This window comes from Zalophus californianus, chromosome 9 (genome assembly GCF_009762305.2).
Source record: "Zalophus californianus isolate mZalCal1 chromosome 9, mZalCal1.pri.v2, whole genome shotgun sequence".
Lineage (NCBI taxonomy): Eukaryota > Metazoa > Chordata > Mammalia > Carnivora > Otariidae > Zalophus > Zalophus californianus.
The window spans coordinates 105,064,549-105,085,621 of NC_045603.1; the positions used below are offsets into that span (position 1 = coordinate 105,064,549).

General features: G+C 49.4%; 1 protein-coding gene across 4 annotated transcripts in view; it reads right to left on the reverse strand.

Annotated features, from left to right (window-relative positions):
• The window catches only part of ADA2 (adenosine deaminase 2), an 85,339-nt gene that overhangs the window by 50,540 nt on the left and 13,726 nt on the right, over positions 1-21,073 (reverse strand). The window contains exons 3-5 of one of the 4 annotated variants that reach the window (XM_027595645.2): positions 16,398-16,504; positions 14,036-14,154; positions 12,612-12,938 (exon numbers count right to left, since the gene is read on the reverse strand). The exons of 1 other annotated variant lie outside the window; for it this stretch is intronic. The gene's annotated coding sequence lies outside the window, so the exon portion shown is untranslated. The remainder of the gene's footprint in view (positions 1-12,611; positions 12,939-14,035; positions 14,155-16,397; positions 16,505-21,073) is intronic. 2 more of the 4 variants (XM_027595651.2, XM_027595646.2) reach the window with 2 other exon arrangements.

A 21,073-nucleotide genomic window follows, 5' to 3' on the forward strand; every position in this document is an offset into this window, starting at 1 on the left:
CATCGGGCTCCCTGCTCCGTTGGAAGCCTGCTTCTCCCTCTCCCACTCCCCCTGCTTGTGTTCCCTCTCTCGCTGTCTCTCTCTGTCAAATAAATAATCTTTAAAAAAATATATTTAAACAAAAAAAAAAAAAGGACTCTGAGGTTAACCAAGGAAACAAAGGACAAATGCACAGACTTGCCACAGCAGATGCACTTCCAGCAGCCATCCTGGATTAAATTAATAAGCAGGCAAAGAGGGTCACCCGGTAAACCACATACTGGTGGCCAGCTCTGAAGACCCATGAAATGGCTTTGTTTGCTGCCAGCCTCCACTCACTGGCTTGTTTTAATTAGAGAATTAATAGCCCCTTATGTCAGAAAGGGCTACAGCTGCTTCAAGCCTCACCCCACCCCAACACCTGGGGGAATAGTACTCAGTCATCCTATTGTGGGATGGTAAAGAGGCAGCCTCAAGTACTGGCCCCAGGCCCGTGGCTGAACCCAAAGCTCTATTCCCTGACAGTGACTTCCGTCTACCGAGCACCCACCATGTGCCAGGTATCCCTTGTCATAGTGCTAATCCCTAAAACTACTCTGTTAAGCAGGATAATTACAGGGCCCATTTCACAGACAAGGAAGCCAAGGCTCCAGGAGTTCAAGTGACCTGCCTGAAACCAAAAAGCTGAAAAATTGCAGTTCTCGCTCTGCCTCCAAAGTTTGTTCTTCTTCCTTATAGCATGCTGCATCACTGCCACTCAAATCCAGAAGAAGGGGCCAGAGTTGTCACCAAGCTCCTGGGAAAGGCCTTGAGCCGCCGCTCACGACTTCTGGCAGTGGGGCCTGTGCACCAGGGTCCTGAGCCTGAGCCTGCCTCCCAAGCTCCCAGCTGGTCAAGGAAGGTCCTGCCCTGACCCACATTCTGAGATTTGGTGCAGTAACCAGTTGAGGAAGGCCCGGGCTCCTTCCAGCCCACACTCTGCCTCTTTCTCACCTGTCCTCCACCCTGGAAATAACCTCCTGACGACAGCTTCCACTGTTAAGATAGAACCAGAGGCAATACCTAAGATGTGTTCTTGCCAAGAAGTTTTAACCAGAATCTAACCAAACCTTCTAGATCTAACTTTCAGTTTACAGGAAATATACAGACAAAGGAACAAATTAAATGACACTATGGGGAAATAATTAGACAAATTCATGGTCTGGAATAGTATATGAGATATACAGGTTAGTACCTGTCTCTTCAAGAATCAACACTATAAAAGGCAAAGTGATTGTTTTGGATTAAAATAGATTTGAGAGAAATAACAATAAAATGCAATGCATGATCCTTGATTGTGTCCTGGTTTCAAAAAACCAACTTCAAAAGATATTTGGGAGCAAATGGGGAAAATTGAATATGGCCTCATTATTAGATTAAATTAGATAATTATTTTCATTTTGTTAAGTGTGACATTGGTATTATGACTATAGAGGACAACATCCTTACTTTCTGGAGATGTATTTGAAGGAGAAAAGTCACTGTTTGTAATTTACTTTAAAATGATTCAGGGGCACCGGGGTGGCTCAGTCGGTTAAGCATCTACCTTCGGCTCAGGTCATGATCCCAGGGTCCCAGGATTGAGGCCCTCATCTGGCTCCTTGCTCAGCAGGGAGCCTGCTTCTCCCTCTCCCTCTGCCTGCCTATCTGCCTACTTGTGATCTCTCTCTCTCTGTCAAATAAATAAATAAAATCTTTAAAAAATAAAAAATAAATAATGATTCAGAGACATAGAGATAATAGATAGGTAGGTAGGTAGATGACAGAATGAGCAAATATGGCAAAATATCAACCATTGTTGAATCTGGGCAGCACATATATGAATATTCTTTGTACTTTCTACTCTTCTGTGAGTAGAAACATAATAAAAATGTGGCTCAGTCAGTTGAGCACCTGACTCTTGATTTCAGCTCAGGCTGTGATCCCAAGGTCCTGGGATCAGGCCCTACATCTGGCTCCCTGCTCAGTGGGGAGTCTGTTTGTCCCTCTCCCTCTGCCCTCCCCCCACAAGCTTGTGCTCTCTCTCTCTCTCAAATAAATACAATTTTTATTTTTTTTAAAGATTTTATTTATTTATTTGGGAGAGAGAGATCACAAGCAGGGGGAGCAGCAGAGGGAGAGGGAGAAGCAGGCTCCTGGTTGAACAAGGAGCCCGTCAGGGGCTTGATCTCAGGATTCTGAGATCATGACCTGAGCCGAAGGCAGACACTTAACTGACTGACCTACTCAGGTGCCCCTAAATAAAATCTTTTTAAAATGGGGGAAAAATCTTTCATAACAGTTTACAAACTAAATGAGGATGACCATAGGATGGAGACCTGAAGCCAGGGCCTTTGTTGGTGAAATTTTGCCCACCTGGTCCCCACCCCTTGCCATTCTGCCCAGCTTTGGGGCTCCCCTGATGTTCCAACCTGGACTCTGAGGCCTGAATGAGCTTAGACTGCTGAGGCCCCTAGAGCCAGACCAGGAAGAACTGGTTTTGGGGCTGGACAACCATGGCGGGATCCCTAATTGGTGACCTGGAATGAAGAAAAATGTGTTTCCCATAAAGGCAGCCCCTGAGAGAGATAGACCCCTCTACAGAAAAGCAAAAGCCCCTCCTGGGCATCTCTCCCAGTGAGAAGGGGAACGGAGTTAATAGCACAGTAAGATATAAATGTATCAATCAACATACAGTACACTTGAAGCTTACACAATGTTGTGAGTCAATGTTATCTCAATAAATAGCATAGTAAGATAATGGGCAGCAAGGCTGGGCCCTGAAGTTAGAACCATTTACCAGAGTAGAAAGTCATTCCTGGCTATAAAGATCAAAAATGAGGTTGAGGTTCCCCAAGTCAATTAGCAGACTTGCCATATTTTCCAAAAAACACCAGTGAACAACTCTACAGAACTTGAGACAATTATCACATAACTCATATGAAAAAGCAGGCCAAAAATACAGATTTGAAGAATATTTTTGGAGATCATAAGCTCCTTGAGGAGAAGAATCATGCCTGGCTTGGTATCTCCCCACCAAAACCCCCATTACTGTAGGATTTTGCATACAATAGATATCCAACATTTCTTAAATGTGATTGAGATAAGCAAGCAACAAAGTCAACCTCAGAAGGCTAGCTCCCTGCACTGACCAGAAAGCCCCGTACTGACTTCGCTGGGAGGCAGAGGGTCATCAAGCCTGACCAATGACCAGCAGCACAGAGAATGGAGGAACATAAAAGCCTCAAAAGCCAGCTCCCAAGAAGTTCGGCAGCCAAAATCATGCTGCTGGGTTTCCTCACCACATGTTGCAAAGGGCTGGAGTGAGGACAAAAGGGGTCTGGGCCTTTGGGCATTTGCATCACTGATGCTGAGGCAAATACCACCTACAAATAAAGGATCAGCCACGTCAGCCATGACAGCTTGAAATTTCTCTAAAATGCTGGTGCTGGCCTTGGAGTTCAATATGGGTTCCACCAAAAACTTATTGATCTTTGGGCGTAAATTTCCTCACCTAAAATGGAGATTTTAATAGCACCTTTCTCATAAAAGAACCCAGTAAGATAATACATGTAAAATATCCGCCAACATTCATGGCCCAGATGGCAGGCACCCAATATTATTGTTATGACTGCAAACGCACTTGACAAAGCATTCCTAAGTGTAATCTACTTGAATAAATTTCTCATAGCCAGTTTTCTTAAACAAGGAAGAAATTCCCCTGGCACCTTCTCCTTCCACGACATGGGAGCTGCATGCCAGAATTGTCCTCTCATGGTCTCATATGTAAGCTTTGGCCACCAACAGGTCAGTCAACACTACTAGGATCAGAACCAGATCATTTATGTCTCCTGTACTCCTTCAGGTCCAGCAACGTCGGTCACAGGCTCAGCGCTCAAAAAAACATTTGGAAAACTGAATGGGGTACATCTGAAGCCAAAGAGCAGTGATCTGACTGGTACCGACTAGAGCTCAGGAACTTCCCTTGGAGGGTGAAGGCGTACACCGTGAGGACGTGTGTGGAAGGGCCATTGATTCCCTACCAACCTGCACAGGAGACGCTCAAAGATGGTGTCCTGGCTCTTCTGCCCTTTGGAACCCCTTACCTGTTAAGAGGGAAGCTTCCAGAGCTTCCTCCTGATGAAAGCTTTAACTGGGGCTACAGCCAGAGCATCTGGGTTCAGGAAAACAAGCAGTCCCTGGAGCGGGCTGTGTTACTAACCACCATGAAGGGGTGATTTGATTGGGTTACCTGACTTCGGGAGAAGGAAATGGGCTATAGACAAAGAAATTAGCATTCTAAAAGCAAGAACATTTATAAAGTAGAAGAAGACTCTGAGATCAGAGGCACCAATCCCGCACTTGACACAGCAAGGCCCAGAGCAGGGAGGTGCCTGGCCCTGGACCACCTAACTCGTTAGTAGCAAATAAGGTACTAACTAGAAGCTAGAAGCTGACACCAGGAAGGACTCCCAGTCCTTCCCACTCGGGCTGGCCTCTCCCAGGAGACAGACAGTCTGTCCACCTCACCACCCCACAGACAGTCTCATTATTCTTCCTTGCCCAAATCTGCCAGTTCTTCCACAGGCCTTTGCCATGCTTCCCACCCTGTGGGCACCACACAGTTCTGAGGGGCATTGTGCTCGGAGAGCAGCAAGCTGGGACTTGTGGTCTTCCGAAGTTGTTTTTGGCTGCTTCAAGAGGCCGGAGGCCACTGACTGCATCGGAGACGTATGCGAAAGGCATCTGCGTTTCTTACACTGTCCCCAGCCACCAGGCTCAGTGCCAGAGAAGCAGACCCTTTGTCAACAGAGATGCCCCGGCTTTGTGAGCCGAGAAGGAGGCAGAAAAAGTCCTCTGGCATCAGGAAGGAGGGAAAGGGAGTCATCTACGGAAGTTCCAGCAAATGTTCTCATTTAAACAAACAAACAACAAGAAAATAATAAGATGGAGAAAGAGCCAAGGGGGCAGAACAAGCAAACTCCTGAAACTGCACTATAATGAAAGCATAACTTCGTTCCAGATCCTCCTGTGCCGAGAGGGGTAGGGTGTTTATTAACCTGGTCAAAAACATCAAGGCAAATTAAGTCGCCACCCAGCCTGGCTGCCAAATGATTTAGCATGCAAATGTGACAAGCACTGGGGCACGAAGGGGACCAATAAGGCCTTGGGCAGTTGAAGAGGGAAATCCAAACTGGGCTGCCTTGAAAGTGAAGGGAGTCACTGGGGAGACTGGAGCAGGGGTGGGGACAGCTATCCCGTTTCCAGCAGGGACAATTTTCATTGGTTTGGTCCAGGCTGATACTAAGGCTAAGAGCTAGCTGGTTTGGCCCCCGAGGACTGTGCCAAGTCACACACGGGAGCACAGCACACTGAGGCCCAGGAATATTTACATGAGTTTGTGCCAGGAGTAACCCAGCAGGAATGCCTACCCATCGTAACCACTGCACCGAGGCCAAGAGGGCATTGCCAGGGTGTTTGCACGGCAGAAGCTAGCATATGGGCCCCAAAGAAACCTTTCTGAGTGGGGGGAGGGCAGGCTATCCCCCTATGAATCACTCTCTGGTGGTTTTGCTTTGGTTTCAGAACCTGTGGCTAGAGCAGGGCAGAAGGACCAAGAGGGCCCCTGGCCAGGTTGCTTTCTCTCCTCCCAGCTGCTTCTGTCTCTCTCTCAGGCTCCTGGACACAAAACAGCTGAGCAGATAAACAAGTCACCACCTGCTCCCTCCTCCCCCATGACACCGCCCCTGTCCCCAAGTCCCACCCCTTCTTCCTAGCACTCTCTCCCTCCATTCCTCCCTGAAGCCAAACTTCCCAGCAGCGGCAGCTGCAGCCGGCTCTCCCCTCCTGTGCCTGCCTCCCCAGCACACCCCCAGCACACCCCTCCACAGCCCCCCTTCGCCCCTTGCTCCCCACCAATGGCAAATGAGGAACACGTGTACAGAGCCCTGGGCTCTCCCTCCTCCTGGAGCCATTTCAAACAAAACAGTTGTGCTTTCTGAAAGTAATTCCTGGAGCTCTGGGTCCCCAAGGAAAATGAGTTTATGGCATCCACAGCCCTGGAGCCAGTGAATGTCTGGCCACTTGGCCCAGAGCCCCTCTGCCAGGCACAGGAAAGCTAGAAGGAAGGGGTTAATCTGAGCTGAAGCCAGGAGGGCCCCAGCTCCATTCCAGACTGCAAGGGAGGCAGATCCCTGGGATGGAGGGCAGCAGGAAGCCGCTCAGGCCAGGAGGCCAAGGCCCAGTTTAAACCCTGCATAAAGGCCACCTTTCTGGTAGCCTGCCTGTGAGCTCACAAGTGCTCACAAGCATGCATGCACACACACACGAAGTATATTCTTATTACCAAAATAAAGGTTGTCACAACAGACACTGGGTTCGGGAGTCAAGCTCTGAGTTGGAGCTGTTTAATAAGTCCCCAGTGACAGCATTACTGAAGACCTCAGTGGTGGGGGAGACAGGGGAGGAACCCCAGAGTGCCTCCTCCCAGGGAGGGGAGCTGTGTGCTGGGAGCTGGGTAGTGAGGACTCCCCCAGAGGACTCCTTGGCAATTTAGAGTTTAATTTTGGGTTACTACTGGCTCACCTGAGTCCTCAGAAGCTTAAGCCACTGAAACTGGGAAAAATGTACCAGCCTGTCTTCACCTCTAAGCTTCCCTAGTTCCTCAGAACTCTATCTTTTTTTAAAAAAATTAGAAATGCAGTGTACTTGACATACAACTCAGAGGTCTCTCTGCACTGTTTTGTGGACAAGCAGGGAGTGGATTTGAGGAAAATAAACCTGGCTTCCATTTGCCGAGCGTTTCAAATCTGTCTGCAGACTCACTGCTATTTTGTGGAAAGTAGCAGCCACATGAGACTGCATAGCCGGGACGGGGTTTGAAACAGTGAACGGCGGTGTGACCTTGGGCAAGTCACATAACCTCTCTGAGCTGTTGTCTCATTGGTAAAATGGAAATATACCTCACAAATTCAACTACTCCATATTTTTCAGGTGAAGTGAAACGACAAGGCAAAGTTAATGAGACACACCTAACACACCAAGCACTCTGCTGAGGCCCCACTTGGTGCTCGATAAAATTGTTTTCTCAAATTCTGTGGGAGACAAAATGGAAATACCAAATGGAAAATGGAGAGTGGAAATGGTAGGCACCAAACCCAGGGACTCTGAAGAGGCCGATGTAGAGCCACTCACGGTGTGGGATGGGAGGAGACAGGTGAAACTTCTCCAGAGGAAGTCTGTGGACAGGCTTTCCCTCCTCCTTGGAGAGCAGGGTTTCCCAGTCTCGGCCCTACCGACACTTTGGGCCAAGTAGTTCTGTTGTGGGGGCCTGTCCTGTGCATTATAGGATCTTCATCAGCATCCCTGGCCTCTACCCACGAGATACCAGTGGCACCCCTCCCCCCCGTTATGACAAACTGTCTCCAGACACTGCCAAGTGTCCCCTGGGAGCAAAACAGGCCCTGGCCGAGAACCGCCCTCCTAAGCTGGGAGCAAGCACATGCCTCCTTTCAGGAGTCCGAACCAAGGCGGCACTCGTAGCAGGGAGTCAGTACGTGTTAGAAGGTTTGATGCTCACTGTTACCTTTCTTCTAAGCAAGAGAGCCTCTCAGAACTCGAGAAGGAAATGTAGTCGTGGAGAAGGCAAGGAGCGGCCACTCTAACAAATATGGCGGATAGGGTGCAGGAGGGGAAAGCAGCGGTAGCTGTTAAGAGCCGGCAGTAGGGGCTGGCCAGTGCCCTTGCTGGCCTCACCCTCCCCTCCTCCTGCCCCTTCTCTTCTCCCTTCCCCCTCCCCCTCCCCATAGGGGCAGTGCCTTGGAGGAAACTTCCCACTGCTGGATTTTCACCTCACCTGCTTTGACGAATGGAGGTGAATTTGTGAATCAAACTGGAGAATGATTCAGGTGGTAGGAGTCAGCTCCAGTTTTGCCCTTCCTTTGTAACTAATGAGATGTGTGCCTTTCAACAAGCCGTCTCATCTCTGCAACTGTTTCTTTGGCTGTGAAATGTGGGAGTTAGAGTTGATGAGTGCTAAGGTCCCTTCCAGCTGTAAGTTCTAAGGCCTGTGAGCACCACAAATGTGATTAAACCAACTGGCTAATTAGGGCGATGTAAAGTTCCATCTTATTGCACCGCAAACCAGCGGGGTAATCCTCCACTTGTCTTTGTTATGAACTTGTCGCTGCCAGAAAAGCTTTCACAGCTTCCTCCTATACAGAAAGCACTGTGCTAGCCCCTGTGGGGGAGAGAAGACTTTCCCTCTTTCCTTCACAATCTAATTGAAGATAAAAATAATTCCAATAAAAGGCCTTGATTGAAAAATGCCTCATACTCTCCAATGGCTTGAAAGTCAGGCCACCCTGAATTAGAAGACTGCCTCCACACTCTGTGCCCAGAGGCAAGTCACTTAATCTCAGCTTCTTCATCTGTAAAATGGGCACAATAATAACACCCATGTCACAGGGTAATTGTAAGAGTTAAATACATGCAAGAACATTAGCACGGTGCTTGGCATGTAATTATGTGCAAAAAAAAAAAGTTCAGGGGCACCTGGGTGGCTCAGTCGGTTGGGCGTCTGCCTTCGGCTCAGGTCATGATCCCAGGGTCCTGGGATGGAGCCGCACAATCGGGCTCCCTGCTCTGCAGGGAGACTGCTTCTCCCTCTTCCTCTGCCTACCACTCCCCGTTTGTGCTCTCTCTGTGTGTGTGTCAAATAAATAAATAAAACCTTTAAAAAAAAATGTTCACAGCAAATATTTGTTGGATACTCTAGACCAGGCACTGTGCTATGCCCTGGGAACCTAGAGATGAGGGACAGGGCTCCCACTCTGGGGAAGCTCACCAGATGGTGGGGAAAGAAACCAGGACCAGCCACAGTGCCCCGCAAGGGCTGTGACAGAGCAGGGTAGGAGGACAGCAGATGCAGGGAAGGCATGTGGTCATGACCACAGGTCACTGAGCAGAAGTAGTGTCTGTGCTGGGTCTTGACGCACAGCCAATGGTCTTCACTCAGGCGAAGGAGGCAGAACATTCCAGGTGAGAGAACACATGTGCAAAGGAGCCGAATGCTCCGTGCTTCTGTGGAACCACATGCATCCAATCACGGCCAAGTGTGTATGGGACAGGGGTAGCAAATGAGCCTGAATGTTAGTTCCCCCAAGAAGGGACCTAAACAAGAAACACTTCTTCTTTGTCACATACACTCTTCCTTTTTGACACCACCACCAGGCAGCTCAGAGCTGACTTTTAGGCTCAATTACACACTTCCCTGAATCTAGGTTTTCTGCTGTCATTATTCTCTTGCCCCAGTTTCCTTTACAGCTTGGACCTCAAACATCAATCTGGTGTTTGGTTTTATGGTATGCAGCCATTGATTATAAACTGCCTTAATTCCTTTCTGAGCATGGATGGCACATAAACAAGTGAATGAATGATGAAATACCAAAGTGCACAGATGAGCGTGAAGTCAGACCAGGGTGGTGGGTGTGGCTCATTCGCAGCTGCATCCTCCGTGCCGGGGCCAGGCCCGGGCCCGCCATAGGAGCTCAGTAAACTACTGCCAACTCAGAGAGTGACATTAGGAATATTTCACCTACAAGAAGCCTTCTCTGTAAAATACAAAAGAATCGGCCTAGGGCAACTTCATTGGCCCTAGCACACATTTGGTGTGTCCATACTGGAATTCTTTGTATATTGTTTGTATATTGTCTATACTGGACTTCTTTGTATATTGCTCCCTACTTGTCTGGGCTAGAAGCCTTGCTGTTCCAGCCACATGGTGCGCTATATCTCACGGACTCTGCCATATATGTCATTGTCTCCCAAACTGCACTTAGTACAGAGCCAGCCAAAAAGCAGCTTCCCCAAATTTCTGTGGTTTTAGCCTAATAAACCTGCAGTTCTTTGTAGTTGAACAAGGGTGAGCACCTGGGTCCCTTTCGAGTCTGCCTGGAATCTCTTCCTCCCTGACCACACGTTTGACCATATGGAATAGCATTTCTTTCACCCATCCAGTTAAGACATGAGTATTTGCTGGATGAAAGAAGGAAAGAACTGCTTCTTATGGGTCTGTGTTGAAGCCTTTGTGCATTTTTATCAACCGCATTATTTGACCCCTTCCCATAAAAGGCAGGGAAGGCAAGGAGGCCAGTCCTCTAGAGATGGGACAGAGGCTCCCAAGAAGGTGGGACAGCAGGCCTGTAGAAGCCACGGCCACTGTTGCTCTGACGCTGGGTAGACCTTCCCTTTTGGCTCCCCTCAAGAGTCGGCATCAGGCCAAGGACCAGGGCAGGTGGCACGCGGGGTTCTCCCCTTCCAGCTGTGCTCAGTGCTGCCTGCTGGCCCCTGATCCCAAAGGCCCTCTTCCACAACTTCCTTCCTTCCTCCTTCTCTTTCTTCCTCTCTCTCCCTTTCTCTTCCTGCCTCTCTCAGTGGAAGGGCTCCCTTGACAAGAGTATCAGGTTTCAGTTGACTGTGTCCTGGGAAATTACAGGATCTTTCCCCCTTTCCTGTGATTAGCCTCTCTGCGTGGCCAGGACTTGCAACCCCTTTCGCTTTTTAACAAGGATTACACATTCAGAGTGAGTTGGCTCCCAGGGCTTGCCCAGCTGCTGCATGGCTGGAGGATGCCAGAGGCTTCTGGGCTTGGCCACCCAGTGGAGGGTGGGCAGGGCACCAGTGGCAGCTTCCAGGCCTGTTCTCCCCTCTTCTGAAGGCCAGGGACCCCTCCTCAGAATTCTGAGAGCCCTAGCCATTCTTGTGGGGGGTGGGGGGCAGCTCAGGCCTACCCTCCCTGGTCAGGCATCTGGCCACCAAGTCTCCTTCCACTCCAGGGACAACTACAGCAAGAGGGAAAGATGGGAGACAGCAGGTCATTTGTGATCTGACTATTCTCAGAAAGAGAGGCATTTTGCAATGTATACATAGAGCAAATCATTATGTTGTATATCTTAAACTCATACAATATCACATGTCAATTATATCTCAATGAAACTGGGGTTAAAAAGAAAGAGAAGCAGGCCAATGGGGTAGATAAGATTATGAGACCAGCAGAGGGCAGAGAGTGAAGAGAGGTGAAAGAAAGAAGGGACCCTGTAAATTCCCTCTGGCCGCGGGCCCCAGGCTCTGGCCACCAAGAATGCAATGGAGCAACGGGACTCTGAGGACATGGCCCGAAACAGGTCTTCTTTAGAAAATTGGAAAGGCTTGGGGCGCCTGGGCGGCTCAGTCGGTTGAGCTGAAGTCAAGGCTCAGGTCATGATCCCAGGGTCCTGGGATCGAGCCCCACATCGGGCTCCCTGCTCCACGGGGGGTCTGCTTCTCCCTCTGCCTGCCGCTCTGCCTATCTGTGCTCTCTATCTCTCTGTCAAATAAATAAATAAAATCTTGAAAGAAAGAAAGAAAGAAAGAGAGAGAGAGAAAGAAAGAAAGAAAGAAAGAAAGAAAGAAAGAAAGAAAGAAAGAAAGAAAGAAAGAAAGAAAGAAAGAAAGAAAGAAAGAAAGAAAGAAGGAAAATTGGAAAGGCTCAAGGGGCACCTGACTGGCTCAGTTTGTAGAGCATGCGACTCTTCATCTTGGGATCGTGAGTTTGAGCCCCACGTTGGGCATGGAGCCTACTTAAAATAAAAAAAGAAAAGAAAAAGAAAATTAGAAAAGAACAGAATAGTGACTCTAGGGTGTGGGAGACAGCTCTTCCTTCATCAGTAACATCTGCTGGGTACGGCTCTTCTCCACAGATAATTGGAGCAAGTTGCCCCTCAGTTTAACAGTATACATTTTGTCCCCTGATTTGAAAGGCCTGGAAAACGTGGCCTAGTTTTGGCCGCTCCCACTACTTATGGTCAGTGGAGGTTGTGGGCTCATAGCCTATCGGAGGCTAGGCATCAGCAAAGCCCTATTTTACAGGTGGGAAAATGATGGCTGAGAGGGCACATGCTGTCCCAAGTTCACTCAGGGGCTTTAGTGACAGGAACCCACTCCAGAACCTGGGCCCTGACTCGGTGCTCCTCCCTGCACAGCACAGCGGGGGTGGGTTGCTGGCCAATTCTGAGAGAGGGCAAAGTGATTTAAACAAGCAAACAAAACAGACTAAGAGCAAAAGGCTGTGGGTGTGGAATTGGGGTGGGTTCTGAGTTCTTGGGGCCAAGGCTGGAGGTAGAAACAATCTACTTTTGTTTGGCCCTTGAGGGCCTCTGAAATGCCAGCCGCTGTCAGCCTTCCTCTGTCCTCCAGGCCAGGGCTGCTGGGACACTTGGTATTTTCCAGGACACAATTTTGAGGACCTTAAAAGAGGGCCGGAGGGGAGTCGGGATCAGCGTCTGGCTCAGATTTCCTTACTCTGAGCCGGACACAGTCTTAGGAAACCGCCCACAGTGCACAGTCCTATCATTCAAATGAAACCTAAAACCCAAGCCCCGGGGAGTCACACGTGGTCACCAAGGACACCCCAGCCTGGGGCTAAGCCAAGGGCATTCACCAGGGCGGCTCGAGGCTGCTCTGCGGGCCGGGATCAGTCCTTTCCTCAGACCCGCAGCACCACCACCGCACCCCTCCCCTCCCTCTAGGGACCCTCTGGCTGGTCCCCCTTCAGTCACAAAATTCCCTGTGCTTACCTTGGGGCTCGCTCTGCTGTGGCAACAGCGTGCACCTTCCCAGGGTTCTGAGAAATACCTTTCCTAAGAGTGTCACCAGCTGCAGACACCCCTGTCATAAACGGTCCCAGCTCTAAGCCGCCTAGGGCTTTTATCCCCTCCCTCTTAGCTACTCATTACCCAGCTTAATTAGGCCAGGAAATGCTCCTGCGGAGGACACTCTCGGCAGGAGGCGAGGCTGGAGGAGAGATTCTCAGCAGCTCCACTTCCTGAGGCTGGAGCTGGGGGGCTGGGGAAGGCCTGGAGGAGGACTGTGAAGATGGCAGGGCTGTGTCCTCCCATGAACAGCTGCTGGGAAAGAGGCAGAGATGAGCACATTTGCTCCCCAGGCCCTCCAGGGAGCTCAGGGTTGCACTTGGTTACGGGAACAGTTCTGGATCTGAAAGCTTGCAAGTGCCTGCCCACCCCAACCCCCCCCCACCCCCTCAGTGAACCAGCCGCACCCCCCCCATGACCACTTGCAGTATTTCAGCCCAGTCCCTGACATAATCATAGCCCGACACAGCCCGACACTGCCTCCCGTGTTCAGCCAGCCAGCCCCTGACCTTCACCTGAACCGCTTCGGTCGGTCGTTTGGGTAGCCCCCCCCACCCCATGAAAAGAACGCCAAGGTTCTTCTGAGGTGAGCACAGGACCGAGTTGGCCTTTCTGCTGCGGTGGTGGGTGAGTGGCAGGTGACACTGTCTAGGGGTTACCACGTGGGACTGACAGTCTCAAGTCCAGCCTCGCTGTCCTTTGTAATTCCGTGACCTTGGATAAACTGTTTTGTCTTTCTGAGCCTCAGTTTCCTGAGCCACACAGACGAGAGAGAACTGTCACCTCTTGCGAGGCTGAGACCATCTACTATAACCCCATGGCAGAAATGCGGAAAGGTTCAGGAAGAAGGAGCTGGTGTTCCCAATGTCAGGACTGTGGTCAGGGGGCTTTGCCTCTGAACCAGGGGAGGACCTCTGTAGTTATTGACGCCCCCGCCCCGCTTTTCTTTAAGGGAAACTTAAGAAAGGGGGAAACTAATATTAAAGCTCCTACGATCTGGAACCATTCATACTTACATTATCTCACCCAATTATCAAATTATCTGTTGAAGCTTCTGGATACAAGTGAGTGACCAGAGGCTCAGAGAGGGTGGGTAACAGCTAGTAAATGGCAGAGCAGATCATGGGTGATAGGATCTGAGGTCTGAGGCTGCTGCTGGCCTGGAGATGTCAGAACGCCACCAACCTACAGGGAGGAGGGTGACCTGAATCTCAGTACCAACGGGCGGATCATCACTCTCCAAGAGGGGATTTTGAAGGCTTAGAGTCAGAATGTCATCCAAGAATGAGTCTGTCTGTGGTGGGCTCTCTAGGCCCGTGGGACACACACACACACACACACACACTGACCTTTAAGCTCTGGAGCCGTCTGGTTCAACAGTCCCTGGTTTTGTGCCTTGCTGCTTCTATGGTATCAATGTTTTCTGAGAAAATGTACATTTCTTGACCAGTGACTTCATTTCCCTCACCTGGAGGAAGACAAATGTGATTCTTGGCTCTCGGATGCCCAATAGCGCTGTGATCAGAAGGTTCACAAGTAAGTTTGAAAAGTGCTTCCCATTCTACCAAGAAAAAATAACCATGTTCCATAGTAGGGTTGGGGTGGGGGTATGGAGGAAGATGGGGTACCTCCAGTTCTATCCAGAGGAGGGCAGTAGCCTATTTACCCATAGAGAAGACCCAGCAACCTGGGTTCTCCCAGGTCCCCAAGGGAATCTTCCTCTGCTTTTGACCCACCTAAGGAGCTGCACCCCTGCCTCCCCAAACTCCTGTCCGTTGGTTTGGGGGATCCACCCATTCCAGGGGTCCATGATCCATGGACTGACCTGGCTGGTAAAGCGGTTCTCACTTGGAATCCATATACTCAAAGGAAGCTCCTGGCTGAGCAGTCAGAGGCAGACAAGACCTCGGAAGCCTAACTAAGCTTGAGGATCTGTGGCTTCATCACTTTCGACATGTGATCTGAGACACGTGAAGTCAGGGTAAAGAAAACCACTCAACCACTTCCCAGGATGCTAGAAATGCCATCAGGCAGAACTGCCCTGCGGCTCCGGGGAACAAAACTTGAGTGAAGTTACTGGGAGGCAGCGTGGGCTGACCCTACAGAAGGCCTTAAGCGCTGGAGTCGTCAGTGAATCCTTCGGGCTGGCCCCACGCATGCGGGTGGGGGCTGACGCGAAGGAGGGCGCGGGCTGGCCTGTGTGCTGGGCAAGGCTCGGGGCCTTTCCACCCCAGGGCTCGGTTCACAGGGGTGCTGTGAGGTAGAGCTCAGGAGGGGGTGGGGGTAGGGGCGGCTGCAACACAGAACCAGGATGCCCAGTTCTGGCACACAGGACTCTCCCTTTGGGCACCATCTGGGGCACCTTTCAGGCCTTCGCTCTCTTTCATTCAACCTACACCCCACCCCTCCCCTCCGTCCACCCACTGGGAGGCATCATCTTCCTCTGGCCCACTCCTACACAGAGGCAGGAGTGGGAGATGCCGCCTCCACCCCAAGCAGCTTGGGGGCAAACATCTGCTCACTGCCATTGTTTCTCCTTATTTAGGGGGTGGGAGGGACCCGGTGGAGCTCAGCGGAGCCACAAGCCCAAGCTGCAGTTGGATATACCCTCCTCCCAGGGAGCGGGGAAAAGCTGAAAGCTCCCTTGGGCCTCTGAGAGGGATTTTCAGCGAGTCATTCCCACAGGGCGGGGGCTGCTGCTGGCGGGGTAGCGGGAGGAAGGGTGACATTCACCCTCCTTGGCAACACCCCTCATTTGTTCCCTGGCTCCCTGGAGCCTGGCAAGGCCACGTGGCTGATGGATACAGTCACCTGTGTCCCTCCCTCCCATCTGGGTCTGCCCCTGCGCCACCTTGAAGCACCGGGCCTGCAGCAGAGCACCTGGAGTCTTGGGTGTGGGCAGGCGTTTGTCTCGCCAAATAGTTAAATGCCAGGCCAAGGGCACTGAATCACACATACCACAGGGGCTGTGGGTTCAAGCAGTCACCGGCTGACCTGCCTGGGAAATGCAGGGATCTGTTCCAGCACCTTCGTGGCAACCCCACCTACTTAACACCAAGTTTCAAATGCCAGGTTGGAGATAGAGAGAACCACAGTGAAGTGATTCTGGAAATACTGGTGTCAGGGATGTGGCAGTTAACAAAGAGGAGGAGGCAGGCCCCTGCTCAGGGGGTGCTGGCCGTCTGGGGGAGGTGTAAACCCTGCCGCAGATAGAAGGACAAGCCGTGGGGGGTCAACGAGAACAAGTGAGAGCAGGAGCAAGTCGGGGAAGGCATCTCTGAGGAAGTGACATCTAGGCTGAGGTAGGCAGAGGTAGGCAGGCCAGGCTCGTCTTGCAGGCGGCTGTCGGAGCTGAAGTTCTAAGACAATATGAGGCAACACGTTCCAGAACTCAGGCAGGCTCCAAGTCAGAGTTCTGGTTCTGGGCTCTCTAATGATTCATTGTGTGGTCAGACTAGCAGCCCGTAATTTCCCTGTGGACGATGCTATCGGCCTGTCTCCCAAGGATAAGAGATGTGTGCCTTAAAGGTGTTTGAGATCCCCAGACAAGACCCAACATACTGTTATTATCAGTTGCAACATGTTATTTCTAGTTTCTACCCACTCCGCAAAAAGAAGAGCCTTCTCAGAATGGTACCCTGTTCCTTCCCAGCCTCAACGGGGTATCTCCCCTTAAGATTAATATAGATTCCCACAGACGTTTCCAGATACCTTCATTCTCTCCCTCCTTGTGGATGATCCTTCAAATGTAGAGAGACTCCTGTTTCTGCTGTCTCTCCTTCCATGTCATCTTTATCACAACCTTTCAGGACTTTTTTCTTTCCAAGGAAACAAAGTATTTGGAGTTAAGTCAATAGGCCTTCTGTCCCTCTCCCTTCAGTGCCTCCACCCCACCCACCCAGCGCATCGCCGTTGTTCACAATTCTTCGGGGCACTTCTCGTCGTGACCTCACTCAGACATACATGCATATCAGCTGGAATCATAGTCTTGGTTTATGATTTATCTTTCAATATACGTCCTTATCTCTTGTTGTTAGCTGTTGCCTAGTATGACTTAGTCTGGGTGTTATGACTTATTTCTTGTGTATTTACTTTTATGCACTCCTATGTTTATTGCTACATTATTTTTTTTAAATTTGATTTCATATGGATTTTTTTTTTTTTAGATTTTATTTATTTATTCATGAGAGACAGAGACAGAGAGAGAGAGAGAGAGAGGCAGAGGGAGAAGCAGGCTCCCAAGGAGCAGGGAGCCCGATGCGGGACTCGATCCCAAGACCCTGGGATCATGACCTGAGCCGAAGGCAGACGCTTAACCATCTGAGCCACCCAGGCGCCCTACTGCTACATTATTGACAACAGACAAGATATGGAAACAACCTAAGTGCCCTTCAGTGGATCAACTGATAAAGATAAATACTGTATGATATCCACCTATATGTTGTATCTAAAAAGCCAAATTCATAAAAGCAGAGTGTAAAATGGTGATTACCAGGAGGTGGTGGGAAAATAGGAATGATTTTTTTTTTTTTTTTTTTTTTTTGTGGTACGAACTGACAACTGAGAGACAAACAAATGACTTGTTTTTTACTGATGGATATTTGCCCCTCCCCCTTTTATTGCTATTGCGTATGGGTTACTTCTTTACAAGCTGGGCTGGATTTCAGATATTTTTATTTTCTATAAAACTTTCTTCAGCAGGGCGAGATGAGAAATCCACCACTGATAATGCTGTTTTTGTTTTTCTTTTAGTTAAGGGCTATCTTTGGAATCATGGCCCATTTGCTTCAGGGCCAGGGGGCCTCAGGCTAAGATGACCTTAGCCTCCTTGCCCAGCCCCGCCCCCCTGCCCCCAGTCCCCATCAGTGATTGTCCTTATCCCGGTATAAGGTGGTGACCAGTCATTTCCCTCATTTTGCCTGATACCCTGCTGCTCTGTCTCCGACGGCCCAGGCGCACCACTTCCAGCTCGCGTGTGTCTCGCTCCCACGGTGGGAGTAACCTGGCGCCCCAGCCCTTCATTTCCCCAGGAGCCCTTTGGACCTGAGTCATCTCTTACCTCAACCCCTCCAGGCCCCCTCCCCTGGTGGGCTGCTGTCTGTGCCTATCTGCCTCTCCTGAGGCTTTTCTCTACTTGTCCTGATCTCAAATATTTGTCCATTTATACTTCCTCCCTGTCTTCTGGGAATCCTGAATTCCGAGGGAGTTTCCAGTGCCCCCTCTAGCCTGAACCCCTCCTGTGCTCTCCCCTCTGCCGCCTTTCTTTTCTCCCATCTTGGCGCCCTTTGTTTCCCACCCCACTCTCCAGGTGTTGCCCCCTTCCCTCGCCCCTGCAGTCTCTCGGTCTCTCGTCCAACAGCCTCTGCTCCCAGCATCTGTGTTCCTAACGCCGTCTTCGGTTGCCAGGTTTATGTAACACAAAGTGAAGGAGAAGCTTAGCAATTACCTAATGAGTCCACACAATGCAGACAGCCAATTAAAATATCCTTGACACAACAGATCCCCTCACTGCGTAAGGCTGAACTCCAGCGAGGTCTGCCCTTCACCAGATCTGTCACACCATCTAGATGATTGGGGTGACAAATAACTGATGTTGATCTCACTAGCAAGTGAGAATTTCAGAATCTCTCTGTCTGGCTGCCATCTCTCCAAGTAAAGGATATTTAAATATACCCGCAAACAAAAACAAAACAGAACACACTAAAAACTACTTTCTTAGAGTTGGTGTGTAACTGTGAACTGAAATCCATCATCAAAATAGGAATTTCTGTGGAAAGTGCAGTTTGCGTGGTAACTTAAATCCCAGCATTTTGTTCATAGATGTGTCCTTTTGCAAAATACACAGCAGAAATGAGCATAGCAGCTTTTCTAACTCCAAAGACCTTGATATTCCTCCCTCTCACCTTGTTATAGAAGCACAACCCAGAAGAGTCCTAATAAGTTAGCACTGGTCGGGGGCTTGGGGCTGGTTCTGGATAGAAGCCACTTGTCTGATCTCAACACAGTTTGTTTTTTTTTAAGTTTTTTTTTTTTAGTTTTTTTTAAAGTCTTTTATTTGCGTGATCTCTACACCCAACGTGGGTCTCGAACTCACGACCCCGAGAGTCACACACTCTTCCAACTGGGCCAGGCAGGCACCCCTCAACACGTTTCTTTTTTTTAAAGATTTTATTTATTTATTTATTTGAGAGAGCACATGTGCCATGCCTGCACAAGTGGGGGGAGGGGCAGAAGGAGAGGGAGACTCTTCACTGAGCGAGGAGCTGGATGCAGGGCTCGATCCTATGACCCCGGGGATCATGACCTGAGCCAGAGGCAGATAACTAACTGACTGAGCCGCCCAGGCGCCCTGATCTGAAGTGTTTCTGAAGAACATATTCTAAAATGGCGTCCTCTTTCTTCCCATCTTTACCCCTACTCTGGGCTATCAGCCTTGAGAATGGAATTTAGTAAAAACATCCCTAAAACAAAGCAAATATTCTCTGCCTCCAACCTCCCTTAACCTATCCACTGAGGTGCCTTTTTTCTTTCTTTCTTTCTTTCTTTTTTTTAAAAGATTTTATAGGGGCGCCTGGATGGCTCAGTCAGTGAAACGTCTGCCTTCCCTTCAGGTCAGGGTCCCGGGGTCCTGGGATCGAGCCCCATGTCCGGTTCCCTGCTCCGCGGGGAGATGCTTCTCCCTCTCCCACTACCCCCTGCTGGTGTTCCCTCTCTCGCTGTGTCTCTCTCTGTCAAATAAATAAAATCTTTAAAAAAAGCAGCAGCAGCAGCATGCTGTGAGGGATAAAATAAGGGGCACCTGGGTAGCTCAGTCGGTTGAGCATCTGACTCTTGGTTTCGGCTCGGGTTGTGCTCTCAGAGTTGTGATCTCAGGGTCCTGGGCTCAAGGCCTGACTCAGGCTCCTTACCCAGCGGGGAGCCTGCTTGAGGTTCTCTCTTTCTCTCTCTCTCCCCCTCTGCCCCTCTCCCTGCTCATGCGCTCTCTCTCTCAAATAAATAAATGAATCTTTAAAAAAATAAAATAAGGGCGCCTGGGTGGCTCAGTTGGTTAAGCGACTGCCTTCGGCTCAGGTCATGATCCTGGAGTCCCGGGATCGAGTCCCGCATTGGACTCCCTGCTCAGCGGGGAGTCTGCTTCTCCCTCTGACCCTCCCCCCATCTCATGCTCACTCTCTCTCTCAAATAAATAAATAAAATCTTTAAAAATAAAATAAAATAGAATAAAACACCGGAAGTCTCTGATGGGTTCTAATAAAATTTCAAGATAAAATTGGATAAAATTTCAAGTACATTTTCTTTCTTGAATTGTGTGAGAAATACAGACATAGGGAGGATCAGATTTAAACACACATGACTTATGAAATAAGAAAAATGTTACAAAAACACTGGATTTCCCATGTTAAGGGAAGGTTTCAGTAAACTTTCAAAAATGCTGTCTTCATATTTCTCACTTGTGAAGAACAAAGTCTAGGATTTATCTGGTCTCACAGATCTTCAAGACTAGCAAAGAAACCCAAAGTTAGGAGACCAACCAGCATGCATCCATTCAGAAACCCCCCTTGTGAGCATCACCCAGAGGAGCAAAGATTCCCTTCAGACACCCTGGCCTTGAGGACAGACTCCTTTCCATTTTGTTTCTGTCCAGGGTCCCTCCTCCATGGTTCTTCTTTTCCTTCGAGATGAGAAATATCTATGGCGCAATCCACACACACTGGAGAGGCAGTGCTGCGTGATGGACTAAACAAAATCATCAGTCAGTTATGACTTAGGAGAGCTTGGATGAATCTCAAAGCCTCTAAGCCTCAGCTTCCTAAAGTATAAAATGAAGATAATAATACTAACCTTGTAAGAAATGTGTGATTAGATAAAAAAGCATAATTGAAAACAGTTTATAAATTATATAGTAATCTACAACATAAGCCATATTATCACGATAGATCATTTTTTAAGGTTTTTTAAAAAATTTATTTTTTTTATGGGGCGCCTGGGTGGCTCAGTTGGTTAGGCGACTGCCTTCGGCTCAGGTCATGATCCTGGAGTCCCGGGATCGAGTCCCGCATCGGGCTCCCTGCTCAACGGGGAGTCTGCTTCTCCCTCTGACCCTCCCCCCTCTCATGTGCTCTCTCTCTCTCTCATTCTCGCTCTCTCAAATAAATAAACAAAATCTTTAAAAAAAAATAAAAAATAAAAAAGTTATTTTTTTTAAAGATTTTAACCATTTATTTGAGAGAGAGAGAGAGAGCAAGCGCAAGGGGGGGAGGGGCAGAGGGCAAAGGAGAAGCAAGACTCCCTGCTGAGCAGGGACCAAGCCCTTCCCCACATGCCAGGCTAGATCCCAGGATCCTGGAATCATCACTTGAGCTGAAGGCAGACGCTTAATTGACTGA